The following is a 23,568-nucleotide window of genomic DNA, read 5'->3' on the forward strand; positions in this document are numbered from 1 at the left end:
AACTAAGACTCTGACACTAATTTCACGCAAGAAAGTCAACAGGTATAATAAAATTATTAACCCCTTTCCTTTCCTATTCCGTACTCCCCCCGACCTCCCTGCACTCTCCTCTCTCATAACTTATCCTCACTTGTTGTCGCCGCCGCCGGCGAGATATGACGACACCGGCTCATCACCGGCGACCTTTGTCTTCTTTCATATCGGAAGAGATTTGGTTCTATCTTGCAAGACTTGTTTCTTTCCCATCACGACTCTTTACGACCTTTGGTATTTGCAACATCTTTTATCCTACCCCTATAGTGGTGGTGGCTTCCTGGTGGCCGGTGAGTATGGTCTTTACTCGTTTTTGTGAATACATACGAAGAGTCATTTTTTGTGGTTGAATTTTGGAGGGCTAACTAGCAAAGCAGATTGTCAATCAGAGTGAATCATATTGGGGTTGGAAGATCTGTCATCGTTATTTCTTGTTCGAGTTGAGTCATTTCTTTTGATCGATTTTTTTTTCCGGCTAATCATGATTCGAGCACTGTATATATGATTTCATGTTTAGATTAAATTCGAAATGATTTTGGGTTAAGTGATCAATTGCACTGAATAGGCCATTCTGTTGAATACGGTTTTTTGGGTTGACCTCTTGGGTTAGTCGGATATTGATGAGGTTCTTTGGTTGTGGATGGGGAAGCTTGTGGATGTCATAGGCGGCATTTGAGGTGTCTGGTGATATATTTTGCGTCATCAGAGTTGTTCACTGATGTCTCTGGTGCCAGCTGAGGTGGCCGTTGATATTGTCGGTGGGTGGATACACAAAATGATGCTCCAGGTACACATAATTCTACTCTAAGATACACAAATCGACAAGTGTATCTGAATGTATAATAGATGTATCTAGACTAAGTAATATGTGTATCTAGGAAATAGTAAAAAAGATTGCATCTTTTTGTTAATAAAGGTATGAAATTATGCAGGGCAAAGCTAATTTGTGGAGATTGCATCCATATGTGTATCTAGGTAATAGTAATATGTGGTATTATTTACTACGGTTGTGTAATTTATCGCAGGTCAGGATGCTTCATGCTCTAGAACACCCTAATGTGCTCAAATTTTATGCATGGTGAGCCGTGGCTAAGGATGTTTCCAACTAGTCTTCATTTGTGTTTTTCTCAACTTCTACTATTACTCAACTTGAGATACAAGTCGATTTTTTTTATTCCTTCTTGATGATTACAATACATTGTATCAGGTATGAGACTTCTGTCATTTATGGCTGGTGCTGGAATACTGTGTCGGAGGAGACCTTATGAGCTTACTGAGGCAAGTTGTGTTTCTACTTCGACTCATGACATTTCTAAAACAAGTTCAATTTATTTGCCTCTCAAAATGACAATGGTAGTGTTGGAAATTTGGTCTTGTCTTGCACTTTGTTGTTACTTGTAGGTGTTGTTCTCAAAGAGTACATGTAGGTACTATATTCCTGCTTGTATTTTGGTGAGAAGGCATGTTCAGGAGTATGCTCTATTTTTTTCAATGAACTTTGAATTCCACACAGTAGTCCAGTGTCAATGAGTTGCTATTTGCTAACCCGCCTTGGCCAAGAAGCAGTGTCAATGTAGTACTGAGATATCTGCCTGGCTGTATTGACCTGGATGAAGGATCGGCTTAGTGATTTTTAATGCCTTGTCTCTTGGCTATTGATAACGAGTCTTACTGAAAAGCTATGACCGCTTTCCTTTCTTCGGCAGTTTTTGGTCCCTTTGTTGTCTTGGGTGGCCTTACAATAATTTTCTGGATAATGAAGGTTAGGTTGGACATGTATATAAGTATCTGATATTACGTGACCACTTATTTGGTTGTGATTCACGTAATGTTGAGTTGGGGAGGAGTATAATGTTGTTTACCTTCTGATGTTATTTCCCTTTCATGTAATTGGATTCCTTAAAAGGCTAAACAGTTATATCAAGGTTTTGAGTTGGTTGAGATCTTGACTTGATGATCGCCATTAATAGAGCTTTGCCCGCATATACATTCAGTAGTGCGGCTTGGCAAGCTCAATATTAAGAAGGTTTTGAATAAAGTCAAGTTTGATATGCTCTTAATTAACTCATGCAGTTATGCTCAACATTTTATTTATGAGAATATATGCTCAACTTGGTTATGTCTTGCTGTACCAATTACTTCGTGTTGGGGTTTCAGGATGTCCAACTTCCAGAAGATTCAATACATGATCTTGCATGTGATATTGTCGAGCTTTCTTTGTAAGGATGTTATTCTGTCTAGATATTCCCTTTTTTACATTTGCTTGTCACTATGTTATGAGATTTAGCATGAAATTTGCTCGTCAAAGCATTAATATTGCGGCTGCAGAATGCAGTTCCTACATTCTAAAGGAATTATATAATGTGATCGAAACCTTCCAACATCCTTTTGGATGAGAATGGACATACAAAGGTGCTTTAGATAGATATTTTGTAAATCGCTAAATTCTTGTGCGATTGTATGCATTAGTTAACCGACATGGTTACGATTCTTGTGTTGTTGACTTTGTGATTTTGGATTGGCCAGAAAGTTGAGTGATTTGGCTAAAACCCCTTCATCATCGGTATGTTACTATGTTCTCTTTTCTTAATTTAAACACATCAAGTGTTACTATCTTCTCTCTTTATAATTAGCTCCACTTCTGTTCTTTTTATGGCTGATTGGTTTAGCTACCGCAATCAAAGCGTGGAACACCTTTTTATATGGCACGAGCTTTTCAAGATGGAGGTGTCCATTCTTACGCATCCGATTTGTGGGCGCTTGGGTGTGTCTTATATGAGTGTTATGCTGGAAAGCCACCATTTATGGAAAGAGAATTTACTCAGCTAGCAAAATCCATTCTCTCAGATCCAACCCCGCCTCTTCCAGGAAACCCAAGCAGGGCCTTTATCACTTATGTTAAACTAACTGGTTTTTGTTTACTACACAATTGGTTTTTGTTTTTTTGTGGCCCATATCGCCTTGTCTTCATGATGCATCAGACCAAACTCCAAAGTGCCTTTTTGGCTTTGACCTTGCGTAAATAGCCTTAGTGGCTTTGTTCCGGCCAAACGCTTCTCTCATTTTACATGTATCTATGTGATATTCGGGCAAATGCAAATAATAGACTTATGTGAAGGCGTGTGTGTCACTCGCCGTAGTCACATTCGTGTTTGACTTGACACTGGCTATAAGTTCATAATGACGGTATAATGTTTTTATAACGATGTTATGTTATAATGATGATTGGTCGGTTGTCTGAACTACTACGATGACGATTGACCCGATCAACGAATCGGCGAGTCTGACGTTACACTCGACTCTTCCCGATTGGTGGTGCGTGTGTGTCACGCTCACGCCCATAGTCGGAACCACGAGTCGGGTTGTCCGTCATCGAGACCCTACCGTTTTATGAGTAGGTCTACACTACGATGGGGGACGGGTCCAAGTAGCAATGAATAAGTTTCATTGTGTATGGCAGGACAAGTCTAAGTAGCAATGAATAAGTTTCATTGGGTATGTCTTCTGTGTGAAGATTGATAAAAGAGAATTTTGAGTTGGAAAAGAAAGATGAATGAATTATTGCCAGGTTAAAAAGATGATGTTTGTTATGGACAATTACTCCCCAGTGTATTCTATTTTTCAAAATATGGAGCATATTATATAGGGAATGTTGGACTTTATTCATAATTTATAGTTTCTTGAATAAGTTAAAGCAAATAGGCGTATAATACATACTCTTAAAAGTAGTGTATCTAGTAAGTTAAAGGAGTGTATCTATCAACTTAAAAAAATGTATATAGTAACTTAAAGGAGTGTATCTAGTAAGTTAAAGTAGCGTATCTAGCAACTCAAAGAAATGTATATAGTAACTTAAAGGAGTGTATCTAGTAAGTTAAATGAGCATATCTAGCAACTTAAAGAAATGTATATAGTAACTTAAAGGAGTGTATCTAGCACTTTAACGGTATGTATCTAGTAACTTAAAAGAGCGTATCTAGCAACTTAAAGAAATGTATCTTGTAACTTAAAGAAGCGTATCTAGCACCTTAAAGGTATGTATCTAGTAAGTTAAAGGAGTGTATCTAGAACTTAAAAAGTGTATTTAGTAACTTAAAGGAGTGTATCAAAGAACTTAAAGAAATGTATCTAGTAACTTAAAGGCGTATATCGAGCACTTTAAAAGTATGTATCTAGTATCTTAAAGGAGCGTATCTAGCAACTTAAAGAAATGTATCTAGTAAGTTAAAGGAGTGTATCTATTAAAGAAGTGTATTTAGTAACTTAAAGGAGCGTATCTAAAGAATTTAAAGAAATGTATCTAGTAACTTAAAGGCGTATATCGAGCACTTTAAAAGTATGTATCTAGTAACTTAAAGGAGCGTATCAAGAACTTAAAAAATGTATCTAGTAACTTGAAAGAGTATATCGAGCACTCTAAAAGTATGCATCTAATAATTTAAATGAGTATTGTATTATTTTCTTACTAACGGTTGATAATAATTTTACCATTAACAAAAACTAAATAAACTAGGGGAACAAAATTATACTCGGTATAGTTACAGATGAAGTCGACTTTTATTATTAAAAACATCAAAGCAAACAACACTTGCACTAAACGTACAAGTGGATATGATCGACTTTTATCATACAAATCCGCTTACATAAAGTACAAATACGGGTTTAAAATTGCGTTACATACTTTAAACCCGAATGAATGGACCCGACCCAAAGAGGGTCGGGTCTAACAACAATAAAAGTAAGACCCTCATTAACAACACCCAAATTCAAACAAATCGTAGGTGCACCGCACCCATAAATCCAGGACACCAAACAAACTTATAAACATTAGGAGCACTCCAAGCTTTCTTGATCTTAAACCAATCCATCTCTTTATTTTTGAGTCCAATTTCACCACTAGCAGTCATATAACATGGTTATCCAGCCTTTAACCGCCATCCTTTTGGTTCAGGACATGGATTAAAATTGAATACAACATTAAAGTCGACGTCCAATAACTTGTTTTTTTCGTCATCATTTTTATAGAAGAGAAACTGTAGCCGTGTTCCATGTGAACTTTGTTCAGGTTCAAGAGCCACATACAAAGGGCATGGCGAGTTTCTGCATCCACTGCCCCCGCCACCACAACCACCGCAAACAGTACAACCACCAAGCCCAAATACACAAATCGATAGACAAATCGATTGAGGGATCAGAGAATGAAAGAAAGCCAGGAAGGCACCTTTACTAAGGACAACTAGAGTGATAGATGCTGAGACAAGGAGGATGATACCATTTTGTATTGTTATGAACAAATAATTTTGTTATCTAATGTCACATGCCAATTACTTGACTTGTTACTTTCTTTGCTTCGCATCAATTTGCTCTTAACATTCCCTTTCATGCTTTTCATTTCATTCACTCACTCTTATACTGTTATACTGTCACCCTTATCATAAAATTTCTCACCTTTTTCCAGCAAAAATATCAGGAATTTCACTGCATCACCCAATAGTAAAATTCATGCAACTTCAGAATTTTCAGCTATGTTTTCCTAAGTCTAAACAGTAAACAAAAAGCAGGGAAAATGGGTAATGTACAATTTTTGGTATATGTTTTACTTCTTGCAGTGGCTAGTTTGAGAAGTATCAATGCTGTCAATGGAGACGTCTCGGTCCATCCGAATGACGACGTTTTAGGTCTGATAGTGTTCAAATCAGACCTCCAAACCCAACTCCCTCCACTGGTGACCCGACACATCCAAGATCCACCACACTCAAGCCCCACGGACGTGCGGCATCTAATCACCCACAACCACCCACCATTGAATAGAGCTCGCAGACGTGTGTGACTCGTTACTCATCCGTCTTCCTCGCTCTACCTTAATCAACCACTAACACTATAACAATCGCCGCCATAACCACCTTAGATCCAATATTTTTTTTTATAAAACTCTATCTTCAATAGATTTTCGAAAAAAGAACTGCATTAATGACCATATCGGATTATTTCGAGTGAAATTGAGTCGATTATTACGAAGACTAACCGGGCTAGCGGTGAGGTAGGATGAAATGAAGAGGATAAAGAAAGAGCGAAAAAGGAGTGTGAGTACCACCGACGTTGGTTGTCGCGTGGTGCGCCGGCGAGATTAATGTCGAAGCTTCGGCGGTAATACTGTGGTGGTGGTGGTGGTTAAGGATGAAGGAGGAAGTAAGATTGGGGATTTGAGTTTCGAATACGAGGTCTGAGTATGATTTGTTGAGTTCTAATCATAGCCTTTAATTAATCTAATCTAAGGGGTTGGGATTTTTAGTTCGCACAGTTCGCACCGAACTTTAGGTTCGCACAGGATCCTATTTCTATATATATATATATATATATATATATATATATATATATATATATATATTATGTAAGTCATTTTACATATATTGAATCCATAAGTTCTATTAAGGGCATTTAGATCTTGAAGATGGATGGTTGAAATTTATAGCAAAAACCACACAATATCATTAAAATAAACACTAGCTTAATTACCTCTTTCCTTAGCCTTTCATAGCCTCACAGTCACTTCTCTATACACTCATCTTTCCTCTCACATCAATTCACATTTTCAAAAAAAATCAGATTTGTTGAACCAACTCTCTCTCTCATCTTCTTCTCTCAATATTAATCATTCGTTACGTTGATTTCTTCGCATTCTTTTGCAAATTTACGTCTTTTGAACTTCAATTTTGTAAGTAATCTTCATGCCCCTAATATAAACTCTCTTATTTGTTATCTTTAATATGTAACTAGTTTTCTTGCCCGTGCGTTGCACGGATATTAAATCAATATGTGATAAATTTCACAATAAAATGGAATATGAGTATATAAGACATCGTTCGTATGCAGGATTTTATGTATGTCGCATTTACCAACAAATAATTAAGTTAACATAATATGACGTAAGAATAAAAGAGTGTTTGATTAATAAAATACTTTTTTAGGAAAATAAAACCAATATGAAGTTTATATATATGATCTTGGTGATAGTTTTAGAATTTCTTCATTAATACCTGTTTGTTTTTTGATTCGTCAGGAAACAATAATATCTACTCGCATAATCAACTTAATGATCGAACAAATCTTCTTCTTTGAATAACAACCATAATTTAATCGTTGTTGGATCAAATTGTAATTATGTAAAAACATTTAGAGGTAGTTAGAATGTTATATCTCCCAAAAACCATGAAAGACGTTTGAATGTGAACCAAATCCAAACACAATACTACATGGCATTTAGGGTTGTTTATGACTACTCTCTCTCTCTCTAGCAATAGTATTGCCCCCATCTTCTCATTTGAAACAAAATCTTTCACGCAGACCCTTATTTTTCTTCCTTATTCACACACATGATCTGAAATAATCTCTTTCCTTGAAAGATCGATCCTTGTCTCCGAAACTTATCTCAAATTTGTTCAACCAAGTGAAAAATTAAACCCCTATTTCTAGAAATATCTAGCATTCAATGGGAACTAACTCTTGCTCTCGACAATGTTGTTTTTTTAGGAAAATAAAACCAATATGAAGTTTATATATGTGATACTTGAGACTGAGAGTTTTTAGATTTTGTTCATTAATACCTGTTTGTTTTTCAATTGGTCAAGTAAAACAATAATATCTACTTTGCATAATCTACTTAATGATACAACAAAACTTCTTCTTTAGAATAACAAACATAATTTAATCATTGTTAGGTTAAATGGTAGTTACGTAAAAACATTTACAGGTAGTTAAATGTTATATCTCCCGGTTAAACTATAGACGTACCTTTGAATGTGAACCAAATTCCAACGCAATACTACGTGGCTGGCCCCCCCAATAGTCTTGCCCCCCATCTTCTCATTTGAAACAAAATCCTTCACGTAGACCCCTATTTTCTTCCCTATTCGCACACATGATCTAAAACAATCTCATCCCTTGAAAGATCGATCCTTGTCTTTGAAACTTCTCTCAAATTTATCCAACCAAGTGAAAAATTAAACCCCTAATTCTTGAAAAATCCACAATCCAATGGAAACTATTCCTTGCTCTCGACAATTTGTTAGAATTAATATTTTACTTTAATTTGGATTGATGGGGTCAAGATTAAGTTTACCAGTATGATCTTTTGATGTTTCTTGTTATTATTCATGTTACCTATATGTTTTAATACAAACGATATTTTGCTGATAAATAACCTTATTTCTTATCACTATCCTCGTTAAACTCATCACCCTCCACAAATGCACCCTCCCTCCGGCCACCCCACTAATTTACCCGCAAAATAAAACATCAGCCACTGTGATTAGTTCTTACTACTTGAAACAACCTCCAATCCACTACCACTATCACTACCTTTCTGCCACGTTTTACATCTAAGAAGTCATAAATCACATTCACCTCCATGAAACACCAATCTTTACTTTAGATGATATGGATCCTCGTCTCCCTTATCGAAGACAATTTATTTCTCCTTCAACAAAGAAAAGTTTAAGAAGCAATCTTCCCTCTTATCTCTCCCCTTAACCTTCCTAGTCTTTTTCTCTTCCCCTACCTCCATTCCAGATACTCAGACAAAGTGTTTGGGTACTATGTTTGTAAACTGAATAAGTTTGAATATTATATATATACACGAACTTTGCTATTTATTTCATTTTGCATAAATAAATCTTACTACCTCCATCTCATTTTTTTGTCCTTTTTTCTTCAAATTTTATTATCTAATAATTATTATTCCCTTTCAAGATCTAGTAAGGAAATACTTTAGTCAACCAACTCGTCGCAATCAACCTCATTCCCACTCGAAACATCCAAAACCCACTACTTAATCTCTTCGGTTCACACATAAAACGGTCTAAAATGCAAAGCTTTTATCTCTCTTGAAAAGTCCATCTAACTAACAAAAAACTAACCGCTACTTTCTGAACTTCATCATTTTTACATCCCTTAAAGATTAAGTTGAACATGAAAAAAAAAAAAATGCAGAAACTCAATTTTTGTTTGATAACGACAGATTGAACATTTTTTTTTTTTAGCATTTTGAGACTTTTTACACTATTTAAATAACAATTGAGCTATTTTGAGTGTTGATCATCGACATATTGAAATAGTAGATTATGGTGTAATTTCCTATTTTACATTATGACCTTTAATTAGTACTCCCTCCTATTCTCTAAGATCTTCCACATTTCCTAAAACGGCAAATTCACAAAGATCTTCTACTTTCCCTATTTGTCTATTATTTGTGGTTATAACAACTTATGACCCCACAATCTCTCTATTACTTTCATTTACATCCACATATCATCATACCACTAAATTTTACCCAAAAATAAAAGTGGAACAACTAACATAGAGAATATGAGGGAGTATATTATAGGAAAATAAAAATTGAGTTTTTTTTATCTCTGAGGAAATTAAAGATCAAACTTTATCATATTTATATTTAATATTTTTCACTTAAAATATAAAAGTTTAAGCAAGTTCAAATAAGTTAGCTAAAAGTTATAAATCACAAATTGTACGAAGCAGTATAATCATTTTTTTTATTAATATGAAATAAATGTCATAAACTTCATGAGAATATTAATGCGGTAGAGAACTATAGAAGAGTTGGCAAGTACGTGACCCCCTTTTAGGTTTAAATTTTTTCATTTATTTTTATATTTTTGCCTAAAGGTGGTTAAAGCATCGTATTATGCATAACGAATATGTCTCACCCTTCCCCAATTCGTATCTCTCCCTATTATAGTGATGATGTGCTCAATTTACAAAAAAAAAAAAAAAAGTATAGCATAAACAATAATTAGTTTGCTCCATATAATTGAATAATATCGTTTTTTATGCATGTAAATTTGTCAGAAGAAAAGCTTGAGAGAGAGGGACGGTGTTCACTATGTTAGGGAAAGACTACTCTTACTCTTTTATGTGTTTTCCATGACTTTTTTTTAAAATATTGATCGTTGCTTGAATTGAATCTTAACCTTCTACATATTTCTATAATAAGTGTATCTAATTTACCATCAAACCTCATTCAAATCTATTTTATTACGTGTGGTACCATTTTTACTTTAAATTATAAAACAATCGCATAATAAAGTTTTTCAAAACATTTACTCATTTGTCATAATATGATATTTCGATTCGCAAATTAGCAGCAACTTTCTTTATCTTTTAATACTCTTTGAAAAATAGATATCAAACTTTGTACTTATCAATAATTTGTGAATATCTTATTTAAAACTTGATTAATATACTTTTATATAATGACAAATGAATGTAAATAATATAATAATAAATTATCAATAGAAGTTGAAGTGTATTGTGAGAGAAATAACTTTAAAATTAGTAGGAGAAGTACATATGACATTTGAAAAATAAACTTTATATTATGTATAATTAAATATGACATTAGCAATAACAAAAGACGTAGGGGCATATTTCAGCGTTCATTTTACTCTTTACATGAGTAAATTCCATGTAGTACGTATTATGCATGCACATTTCTCACAACCCAGTTCGGCCTAGGGCCTTTTAGCCTCATAATACCTCTTTTTTTTAATCGGAAGTTGTTATAAAATTGGATATTATAAATATATCAAAGGTTTTTTTCCTTCTAATTTAATAAAAAGTGAACCAATACTAATGAATAATTTTTTAATATTAATAAATTGTAGATAATTAATTTATTTCCTGTTTCTAATAATAAAATTGTAAAATAATTTATTAATTCTCATTTATAATAGGAAAATCATATTCCTAATTATAATAGAAAAAATTTAAATAATTATTATCTCCTAATTCTAATAGTATAATTAGGAAAAAAAAGGCTTAATAAATTGTTAATTTATTTCCTACTTCTAATAGGAAAATTGTAAAATAATTAATTAATTATCATTTCTAATAGGAAAATTATATTCTTAATTATAATAGAAAAATTGTAAATAATTAATTATCTCCTAATTCTAATGCTAATAGTATAATTAGAAAAAAAAAGCCTCCTTTAGTTATATATATTGATTTTTCGTTTCTTGTTTGTTTCATACAATTCCGGCGTAAAATAAAAACGGTTTTTTTTAAAGCTCCGAAAATATTCATCCGGACTCCAATTAAGGTGAAACTAAAGCCTAACTTTATTATTTTGTCAAGACTGTCGCAATGGTGATATTTTCGTAAATGAATAAATTTTTAAATACTCATTACTGCTCTAATGTGCTCGAAAACTCGGTTGGATTTTGTCTAAATTACTTGTTTATATTGAAAAATAGAGGTTTGTGTTTTTGTTTCTTTTAAATTTTTTGTTAAATCTTGTTGGTAAAGTATTTTTTGTGTCTTGTGATTTTTTGTTGGATCTTGTTGTAATTGTTGCAGTAGTAAAATTTTGGAAACTCAACAGTATACTAAAACATTACTGTTACGACGGGCTCGAAAAACAATAAATTTAGGATTTTGTTTCGCCTTAATCGGAGTCCAGATGAAGATTTATGGAGAATTTTATGAAGCCGCTTATATTTTACTCGGGAATGAAATTATTATAATTTGAAACATAGTGGTTTGTATGATTAAAGTTTTTAAATCATATCTACGTTTTTTAATTGTTACTTGCATGTTGTTTTTTGAAGATGGAGATGACGATAATGAGAACGATGGTCGTAAATTTCAAATAGCTTTTGTGTAACTTTATTTAACAATCAGTATAATTTTAAGCTTGATTTGTGTAACTTTAATTAACAATCAGTATAACTTCACGCCTATTTTGCGTAACTTTAACTCACAAGCAATGTAACTTCAAACCTATTTTGTTACACTGAAGTTTTATTAACGTTACACAAAATAGATTTGAAGTTACATTAAAGTTACAAAAAACAAGCTTGAAGTTACACTGATTGTGAATTAAAGTTACACAAATCAAGTTTGAAGTTACACTGATTGTTACACTTGAAGCCCATTTAGTCTAACCTTAATGCAACTTTAGTGTAACTTCATGCCTGTTTTGTGTAAATATATTTTGTGTAACTTTAGTTTTAAAAGTCTAGTTTTAGAATTTATTTTATATAACTTCAGATTTAAAGGGTGTAACGTTAAGTTTTAAATGATGTAACTTTAAGTGGATATTTATCATTTTTTTTTAGTGAAGTGTAACTTCAAGTCAATTGTAGTGTAACTTCAATTCCGATTTGTGTAAGTTCAAGTCAGATATGATGTAACTTCAATTTGTGCTTTGTAACTTTAGCTAACTATGGTGTAACTTGAAGTCAGATATAGTGTAACTTCAAGACATATATAGTATAATTTCGACATGGTGTAACTTCAAGTCAAATATGGTGTAACTTCAAATAAACTTCAATTGTACTTTATAATTTCAATTATATGAGTAACTTTAAATATATGAGTAAATGAAATAATTAAATTCAAGTAGATATGATGTAACTTCAAGTAAATAAGGTGTAATTTCAAATAAATCATTGTAACTTCAAACCTATTTAGTGTAATTATATTTTATGTAACTTCAGTTTTAAAGGGTGTAACTTCAGTTTTAAAGGGTGTAACTTTAAGTAGATATGATGTCTCTTTTTAAAGGGTGTGATGGGTCATGTCGTTTTACGCCCTCAAACAATATTTATAGTCTCCACAAACTACCCTTAATAGAGCGGTAAGTAAAGGTCGGATCCCAAGGGATGGGTATTGGATTAAGTTATCGATTGCAAGTAGTTATGCCTTAGAGTCACAATTTAGTTTGGATTGAGATGGTTATTTAAACTACTAGGTAAGGTAAAAGTAAATGAATGGAAAAGTAAAGCAAGTAAAGTAAATGAGAATGTAAACAATTGATAAAAGGTATTAGGGTGTCATGGATTCATAGGGAAATCAGGTGAGATCACATAAACAAGTTTCATAGATCATAGATGCAAATTATTGTTGTAGTGGAATCGAGTTAGTTTATATCTTACAATTCCTAGGAAGGTTTGGGTCTCGGAGCCGAGTCGGTCAAGACTTTACAACACCTACAAGTCGACAAAATTTCTTCCTATTCAACTATATGCATGGTCTAACAAGCCTTGAGTTGGTTTATGTCTTACAAGTCTTGTTGAATGGATAAGAGATTCATGCTAGGTTGTCAGTTAAGCATTTCATCAAGCATAACATGTGCACAAATTGAAACTATAACAAGCAAGCAATCATATGAACTTATTAAGTAAAGATCTACCCCATGATTAATTCCCCTAATCCCCCATTAACCCTAGTTAGGAGACTACTCACTCATGATCATAGAAAACATGCTAACAAGGGTGTCAATCACATTAAAAAGTCTAACAATGATGGATGAGTAAAGCAATGAACAATAATTAAGCAAAGAGTAAAGAAATTGTACCAAAATTATGATGAACAAATGGAAGGAAAGAATAATAGAAGAAAACTGGATTGATGAATTAAGAGTTGTCAATTCTTCAATAAACCCAAATAATCTTCCAATTACCCAACTAGATCTAAGAATCCTTCAACAATAATTAAGGAAGGATTAATATGTAGTTAAGCTAATTGATTTCTAATCTACTCTAATGACTTGATACTAATTTCCTATTACAAGGGAGTATTTAGACTAAGTAAAAATATTAGCTAACTAAGGGTTTAAATGACAATTAAGTCCCTAAGATGAAGATTAACGCCTTGCAAGTCCCTAAGGAGCCGCTCGACCTAACTCTGTTGGACGCCCATGCTGTAAGAGAATTTGCCCGTCCTGCTTGTGGGACGCTCGGGCTATGTCTTGGGACGCCCGTCTTGAGCATCAGGACGCTCGGGCTGAGCTAGGGACCCCCGTCTCACAGGTCAGTGTGACTTATTCTTCAATTTGCTGCTTCAAGATCCGTGGGGATCGTTGAGTAGCCTTGGGGGTCCTTCATCATTGCCCATTTATTTGTTCTATCTACTTAGGCCTTTAGTATTGGTCTCCTCTTTTATGCTTGGTCTTTAAATGCGATCAATTTAGCTCCGTTTTTGCTCCATACACGCAAGTCTAGCGCTCCTTCCCTACCAAGGGCACAAAACCTCATAGAATATGCAAAGTAGGAAGCTTAAGATAGAAACGACTCTAATACATGCAAGAAAGCATAGGAACGAGGCTAGTTCGGGGACTAAATGTGTGCAAATACGAGTCACATCAAATATCCCCAAACCGAACCTTTGCTCGTCCCTAGTAAAGAGGTGACTAAAACTATGACCTTTATTAATACTACTAACTGATGTGAGACAATTAGAGGGTCTCACTCCGCCCCTTCAACTCACAAAAAGACACCTATGAGGTAAGATGCCTTCTTGCAAGGCAAGGTTGGGCTTGCCAAAATGGCGATGCATCCTAACATTTAAGCACACAAAATCAAGTAAAGGATGCATCTACAAAAATAATAGCCACTTTCCTCATCTAAGTGGCGGAAATCACCTACAAGGGAAGCAATTCAAGGGCACACACTCCATTATAGATATTGGTTCTCCTAGTTACTAAGTCGAAGAGGATACAAACAAGTCACCTCCAAGTTGTGTTAAACTAGGTTAACTTTATCCACAATCGCTAAATGCTTTTGTTAAGAGCCAATTCCTTATGGTGTTAGAAACACTGTAGGATCGCGGAATTCCCCCTCTTGCCTAGACAGGAAGAGGGTCGCCCCCTCTCCACCATGCAACAAAATAGGATCACCATTGGATAAAAAGGGTTTCAAAGTACATGAGTTTCATAATGGTGGTTTGCTTTTGGTTTATTTCTTCCCGTTTTTGTAGCATTTGACAATTGAAGAACATTATGCCATTTTTATATGTTTGGCATTCTCAACTTTTTGCATTTTTTTGAACATTTTTCAAAGTAACCCCATTTATAGCAAGGGTACTTCTATTTAAAGCATCGGAGTCTATTTTTGCTCCTTATTTCATTTGATGCAATTTTGCAAACTCTTTTTGGCATTGATAACTTGAACTCAATTTGATATTTTTGTGCCCATTCCCTTTTTGTTGACAAAAATATGATGATAGAAGTGCAAGGGCGGTCGCACGGCATCAAGGGTCACCTTGGAATAAACGGTAACCAAGGAGTTATCACACCACAAGGTAGTCTTGACTAGGCTTTAGTCCATGGGTCAAAGGATACTAGTATGACACATCCTAGGGTGTCATAAGAGTATTCTAGCAAACAAAGTCTCAAGGATAAAGATTATCTACAAGGGCCTTATATACACTTGTCAAGCTTCCCAAATAGACATTTTCACAAAGTTTTCTACCATGCAACTACATGCACTCTAATGCATATGCCACTATCAACTAATATGCCATATAAGCTAAATGCAAACTCTTAACAACACATTGGTTTGTACCGCATCAATCAAAATATAGCCACATTGTCATTAACATATAAAATATGGAAGGAGATTTAGAAAGATAATACCATGCGGTCTTCTATTTCATTCATGGCTCGAATGTGGCTTAGTCGGCCCAATGTGATAAGAGTGACAAACAAACAAACAAATATATACAATATATACAATTCTACACTACAAAGGAAAGAACATGTTTTTGAATTTTAAATTTTTTCAAATTTTTATTATTTTTGAAATAAAGGTTAAAGGTTAGAGGTTAGATGTTAAATGTTAGAATTCCTCATCTCGACACTTAGTATGGACATTGTCCTCAATGGACAAAATGATAATAAATTGTGCACATGCAATGATATGAAAGGCATGAATCTACACTAAATGCAAGCTATATGGAATATATTACAAAATGATGCAAGCTAAACTATTCTAAATGATGAATGATTTCTATTGTTCGGAGAGCTAATTTAGATTAACTCGGGATGCTTGTGATTAAACTTCCCCAAACCGGTTAAATCTATGGGGGAAGTTTGGCCACAAAGCCATGCATGAAATGATATGCAAATTGTTGTATTGGATTTTTTTAGTGGGAACAAAAATTGTCATCACCTTGATATAGCTAAGGTGGAAAAAGTCCTTTGGTGTTGCTAGGACACTTCACTAGGCAAAAAGCCGAAACAACAATAGTTATTCAAAACAAGTTATTTAAACAAATAAAATTTTGATAAAGAGATGAGATAGGAAGAAAGAGCTCACAAAAGCCATGATGGGACCCTCTTGCCCGCTCCACCTAGCCAAATAATTCTTAACTTATCGTCATCATCTCCTCCATCCTCATCACTCCAATTTGCTCTAGACTCATCACTTTCATAGAAGTCCATGAACTCATCCCCATCGCTATTCACCTCCACGGTGTCATTGTCACTCTCCCTTCCATCACCATTGCCACTTGCTCCACCATTCCCATGGGCCGAATTTGGAAAGAGTATGTCGACTTGAGCCCAAGAGGGAAGCATTCCTTCTTCATTAATGCGCCCTTGGCGGGCCATTTAATGAAAACTAGGATATAGAGCATAGTAGGCATTCACCCTATCATCATATTGTTGGCGGTGCATAGATTGAAGTATACCCATGGCAAAGTCATCCCTTGGAAGAATGAACGGGTTAGGGTGGTTGTAGGGTTGGTCAGGGAAGGGGTATGGTGAAATAGTGATATTCTTCCCTTCATTTTTGTTCTCATGCTCTTGTTGTTGTTGAGTAGGGGTGGGGCTTGGTTCTCTTGCCTTATTTTTCCGGGCACTAGGTAGGAAGGTAGTCGGGAATGGGGCCCTCTTCTCGGTGAAAATCTTGTCAAACTTTCTATTGGAAGGGTTAAGGGCGCGCTTCCCTTTGTCAACCATTTGATTCTCCTTTCATACTCATAGGCTATCCAATGGTGTTGTATGAAAAGAAGGTTTTCATTAAGCCTAGTGTTTCCCGAAAGATGCACATACGAGTTATCATTGTTGATGTTTGGGTTAAACCACTTTGCAATTCTTGTTATTAAGCCTCCATTCACAATTTGCTTCATCTCATTATCATATCCGTTCCGAAACCATGACCATCTTTCAAGTAGTACCAAAGGAGCATTGAAGTGGTAGCCACTTTTACCTTGGATTTTCAAGTATGATTCCATGAAGGTAAGATCAAGCTCATTAACAACGGCGGGGTCACGTCGAGCAAGTAGGGTGCTCGTAATAAAATGGTAAGTGAACCGAATGATGGGTTTTGAATGTAGGAGGCCAAACCATCTTTAATCTTTGTCATATCGGGCCCGTTAGGGCTCTCCAAAGTGGTTCCACACTATAGTTTCTAGGTTTTTATGTTCGAGAGGTTGATACATCTAAGCCCAAAATTTCCGCAAACTCAACTAATGTCATCATTCTTGTGACATTTTCCAACCGGAATTCTATGCATATGGTATTGTTAAGGGTGGATATCTTTAAGAAGCTTAGGAATTCAAGCACAACTGATCTATTTGTAAGCTCATGCATATGGAACATGGTAGAGAGCCCAAACAAGTCAAACAATGTTTCAGTTTGATGATAAATCCCTAGCTTTCTTAGTGTATCATGACAAACAAATTTAGTTGGGAGGATGTTCTTACCCAAAAGCCGGTGGAAGACAACTCTTTATGCATCATTAACAAATTCGACGTGGGGGAACCAATCAAGTCTTAAAAGATCAATAATCTCTTCATTTTCCCTCATTCTTGTGTTGAGATGTGATGTTGAAAAACTTCCAATTATCCTTATTCTTCTTTATTCCTTGGTCATGAACCTTCTTGGTGTTTTCATTTTGATTTGGGTTAGGGACTTTGTTTGTGTGAGAGTGAAATCAGACCTTCTAAATTAGATCTCTTTTCTTTGTGAAAAACCCTAGATTGGGTGAACTCAAGTTTAGAGAGGTTGATTGGTTTTTTTGGGGATGGGATGGGGTGAGTTTGTGTATTTGTGTGGGAGTTTTGGGTTTACTAGGTGAGAGAATTTGATGTGGCTTGATATGTGTGGTGGAAATTAGGAAAAGAAAAAAAGGTTATAGCCAATAGAAGAGCGGCACGGGAGGGAGACGCACGGTTTATTGAGGGAGCCGGGGGTTTCTTGCTTCAGAAAAATATTGTATACGTAGAGGGGGACGCGCGACCTGAAGTCGGCTAGCCCGTCTTGAGCACTGGTATGCCCGACCTGGGTCATGGGACGCCCGAATTTTGTGTCAGGATAAAAATTCTTCTGGACAAGCAAATAGAGACGTGCGTCCCTATAGGTGGTACGCCCGTCCTGAGCATTCAGGACGCCCGTCCTGAGCATTCAGGACGCCCGTCCTGATGCTAGGACACCCGATTTTCGTTTCAGCATAAAATCTTTCAATCTCTCTTGGCTCCAGCTCCCACGAGTCGAGGCCAACTCGTGGGGATCCTTCTTTTAGCTCTTCTATAGTTTCTTCCTCCTTCAATGAGTGTCATAGGCTATGTCTTAGCCTAGGCAAAAGCTTACCCACACTTGAATCTCAAATCCTTCACACATCAAACTTGATTAGTAACCCTCCCTCACTTACTCTCATGTCAAAAATTGTACTTAAAATAAGGAATTAAAATGCAATGCAATGCAATGGAATTAAGTGCAAGTAAGTAAGTTAGTATATTTATAAGTGGTGGTTTAGGGAGGACTCCACCAAACTCTCCTCCATTTTAATGCTTGATCATGGTGGGAGAGGCTTAAGGCGGATAGCCTCAACTTCTCCTACAAAAACTCCTTCATAATAAGGCTTGATACGTTGACCATTGACTTTGAACCGATTCCCATCTTCCGACATTAGCTGAAAGTCTATATACTTTCCAACATTTCTGATTACAAAGGGACCCGTCCATCGTGAATTCAACTTTACAGGGAAGAGCCGATATCGAGAGTTGAATAGAAGGACTTTGTCTCCCTTGTCCAAGGCCTTTTGCTTGATTCTCTTGTCATAAAGCAATTTGGTGCGTTCTTTACAGATATTTGCATTCTCATATGAGTGAAGCCGAAACTCCTCCAATTCTTCAATTTGAAAGATCCTCTTATCTCCACTTAACTTGAGATCAAGATTGAGGGCTTTGATTGCCCAAAAGGCTTTGTATTCTAATTCAAGTGGCAAATGACAAGCCTTTCCATAGACTAACTTGTAAGGTGAAGCTCCTATGGGAGTCTTATAGGCCGTCCTCTAAGCCTAAAGAGTGTCATCAAGCTTCACGCTCCAATCCTTATGAGTCTTGTTAACAACTTTTTCAATAAATTGCTTGATCTCTCTATTGGAAACTTCGACTTGACCGCTTGTTTAAGGATGGTATCCTAAGCCGGTCCTATGTTGAACTCTATATTTTGTCAAGAGAGATGCAAGTTTCTTCTCATGGAAATGTGTTCCACCATCACTAATAATTGCTCTAGGAACTCCAAACCTTGGGAAGATCACTTTTCTTAGGAGCTTGGTCACCGTCTTTCCATCGTCGGTTGGGGTAGCAATTGCTTCTACCCACCTGGACACGTAATCATCGGCAACTAGAATGTACTTATTGCCTTGGGACGATACAAAGGGACCTTGGTAATCAATTCCCCAAACATCAAAGATTTCAACCTCCAAAATGCCTCGTTGTGGCATCTCATTCCTCCAAGATATGTTCCCGGTACTTTGGCAAGGATCGCAATGAATGATAAAATCTCTAGCATCTTCAAATATGGTGGGCCAATAGAAGCCCGATTGTAGGACTTTGGTACCGTTCGTCTTGCTCCATGATTTCCTCCATATAGGGATGAGTGGCAACCTTTTAAAACTCCTTGAACTTCCCATTTTGGCACACATTTGCGGTAAAGACCATCACTACATGCTTTATAGAGATTGGGTTCATCCCAAAAGTACCTCTTCACTTCAAATAAGAATCTCTTTCGTTGATTTTAGTTCAAGTTTGGAGGAAGGACTCCTCCCACAATGTAGTTTACAAAATCGGCAAACCATGGTGTTGTGTGTTGTTCAAGTTGTGTGTCGATGACCATTAGAACATCACCGGGAAAGGAATCATTGATTGGTGTATCTTCTTCATTGTTGTCAAACCAAATCCTTGACAAGTGATCCGCAACTACGTTCTCGGCTCCTTTCTTGTCTCTTATCTCTAAGTCAAATTCTTGGAGCAATAAAATCAACCTCAACAAGCGTGTATTTGATTCTTTCTTCACCAAGAGATATCTAAGAGCACGGTGGTCCGAGAACACTATCACTTTTGATCCAAGTAAGTAGGAGCGGAACTTGTCCAAAGTATACACTATAGCAATAAGTTCCTTTTCCGTGGTATCATAGTTGACTTGTGTGGCGTCAAGGGTCTTGCTTATATAGCATATTGCATGTAAAGATTTCCCAACCCGTTAACCAAGGACCGCGCCAATGGCATAGTTGCTTGCATCACACATTATCTCGAAAGGTAACTTCCAATTTAGCGGTTGAATAATCGGTGCCGAAATTAGAGCCTCCTTGATCCTATCAAAAGCTTCAACACACTCATGAGTAAATTGGAACGGGGCATCCTTAAGCAAAAGTTGAGTGAGGGGTTTTGGAATTTTGGAAAAATCTTTTATGAATCGTCGGTAAAACCCCGCATGATTGAGAAAAATCCGCACCCCTTAGACATTCACGGGCAGCGGTAATTTCTCTATCACCTCAACTTTAGCTTTATCAACCTCGATGCCCTTTTCTGAAATCAAATGACCCAAGATAATGCCTTCATTGACCAGGAAATGGCACTTTTGCCAATTCAAAACAAGGCTAACATCTTCACATTTTTGCAAGACAAGAGATAAATTATGCAAACATGACTCAAAATCTTTCCAATAAACACTAAAATCATCCATAAAAACTTCCATTATGGTCTCTAAGTATTCAGAAAAGACACTCATCATGCAACGTTGAAATGTGGCGGGAGCATTACATAGCCCAAAGGGTATTCTCCTATAGGCAAATGTACCATAAGGGCATGTGAAGGTGGTCTTGTGTTGGTCATCCGGGTGTATCGGGATTTGGAAGAATCCCGAATACCCGTCAAGGTAGCAAAATAATTTGTTAGAGGCGAGCCTCTCAAGCATTTGATCAATGAATAGAAGAGGGAAATGATCCTTTCTTGTTGCGGAATTCAACTTACGATAAACAATACACATTCGTCAACCGGTGATCTTCCTTATGGGTATTAGCTCGTTCTTGTTATTTTTAACCATCGTGGTACCTCCTTTCTTGTTTACCACTTGAACGGGGCTAACCCACAAGGAATCCGAAATAGGGTAGATGATTCCCGCATCAAGCAATTTCATAACCTCCGCTTTTTCAATTTCTTACATATGGGGATTTAGTCTCCTTTGTCCTTGAATGGTAGGTCTATGGTCTTCCTTTAGATGAATCCTATGCATACAAAAGTCAGGGCTTATTCTCTTAAGGTCTTCTAGACTATAACCTATATCCTTTTCATGTTCTCTTAACACATCAAGCAAACTTTCCTATTGACTATCATCAAGTTTTTCATTGACAATCACGGGTTTGGTTTTAGACTCATCAAGGTAAGCATACTTTAAATTAGGGGGAAGGGGTTTTAAAGATGGAGTTTGTACCTCAACCTCTACCTTTGATGGTTCATTGGGAATACTTTCCACCTCCATTACGCTTTCCTCCTCTATCACACTTTCTACCCTCATTGCTTGTTCCACCTTGATGGCTTGTGAGGATTCTTTGAGGATGCTATATATCCTCTTGGATTGCTCATAGGTGAGCTCTTTGTTGTCTAGAGCAGCCTCAAGGAGATCTACTTCCAATGCCCAATGTTTACCGTTAGCCTCACTTGCTTCCAAGGCCTCCAATGCTTCCAAAGGGTCTTTGATGAGAGTAGAACTTGCATGGTCCTCTACACAACAATCTATAAGGTCCATCTTGCAATGTAAACTAAGAGAAAAAGGTGAGAAGTACCTTGAGGAAATGTTTTTCCCCAAGGCAAAGAATGACATAACTAAAAACAAAGATTGATAATAATTCAATTGAACACCGTCCCCGGCAACGACGCCATTTTGATGGGTCATTTCGTTGTACGCCCTCAAACAATATTTATAGTCTCCACAAACTACCTTTAGTAGAGCGGTAAGTAAAGGTCGGATCTCAAGGGACGGATATTGAATTAAGTTATCTAAACTACTAGGCAAGGTAAAAGTAAATGAATGGAAAAGCAAAGCAAGTAAAGTAAATGGGAATGTAAACTATTAATAAAAGGCACTAGGGTGTCATGGATTCATAGGAGAATCATGGTGAGATCACATAAACAAGTTTCATAGATGCAAGCAAATTATTGTTGTAGTGGAATCGAGTTAGTTTATATCTTACAATTCCTAGGAAGTTTTGGGTCTCGGAGCCGATTCAGTCAAGATTTTACAACACCTATAAGTTGACTTAATTTCTTTCTATTCAACTATATGCATGGTCTAACAAACATTGAGTTGTTTTATGTCTTACATGTCCTATTGAATAGATAAGAGATTCATGCTAGGTTGTCAATCAAGCATTTCATCAAGCATAACATGTGTATAAGTTGAAACTACAACAAGCAAGCAATCATATGAACTTATTAAGTAAAGATTTACCCCATGATTAATTCCCCTAATCTCCCATTAACCCTAGTTAGGAGACTACTCACTCATGATCAGGGAAAACATGCTAACAAGGGTGTCAATCACATTAACAAGTCTAAATATGATGGATGAGTAAAGCAATGAACAATAATTAAGCAAAGAGTAAAGAAATTGTACCAAACTTATGATGAACAAATGGAAGGAAATAATAATAGAAGAAAACTTAATTGATAGATGAAGAGTTGTCAATTCTTCAATAAACCCAAATAATCTTCCAATTACCCAACTAGATCTAAGAATCCTTCAACAATAATTAAGGAAGGATTAATATGTAATTAAGCTAATTGATTTCTAATCTACTCTAATGACTTGATACTAATTTTCTATTACAAGGGAGTATTTATACTACGTACAAATATTAGGTTAACTAAGGGCTTAAATGACCATTAAGTCCCTAAGATGAAGATTAACGCCTTGCAAGTCCCTAAGGAGCCGCTAGACCTAACTATGTTGGACGCCCATGTTGTAAGAGAATTCGCCCGTTCTGCTTGTGGGACGCTCGGGCTGTGTCTTGGGATGCCCGTCTTGAGCGTCATAATGCTCGGGCTGAGCTAGGGACGCCCGTCTCATAGGTCAGTTTGACTTCTTCTTCAATTTGCTGCTTCAAGATCCATGGGGATCGTTGAGTGGCCTTGGGGGTCCTTCATCATTGCCCATTTATTTGTTCTATCTACTTAGGCCTTTAGTATTGGTGTCCTCTTTGATGCTTGGTCGTTAAATGCGATCAATTTAGCTCCGTTTTTGCTCCATACGCGCAAGGCTAGCGCTCCTTCCTTACCAAGGGCACAAAACCTCATAGAATATGCAAAGTAGGAAGCTTAAGATAGAAACGACCCTAATACATGCAAGAAAGCATAGGAACGAGGCTAGTTCGGGGATTAAATGTGTGCAAATACGAGTCACATCAGGGTGTAACTTCAATCCAGACATGGTGTAACTTCAAGTCAGATATG

The sequence above is a fragment of the Silene latifolia genome, chromosome Y, assembly GCF_048544455.1.
Source record: "Silene latifolia isolate original U9 population chromosome Y, ASM4854445v1, whole genome shotgun sequence".
Lineage (NCBI taxonomy): Eukaryota > Viridiplantae > Streptophyta > Magnoliopsida > Caryophyllales > Caryophyllaceae > Silene > Silene latifolia.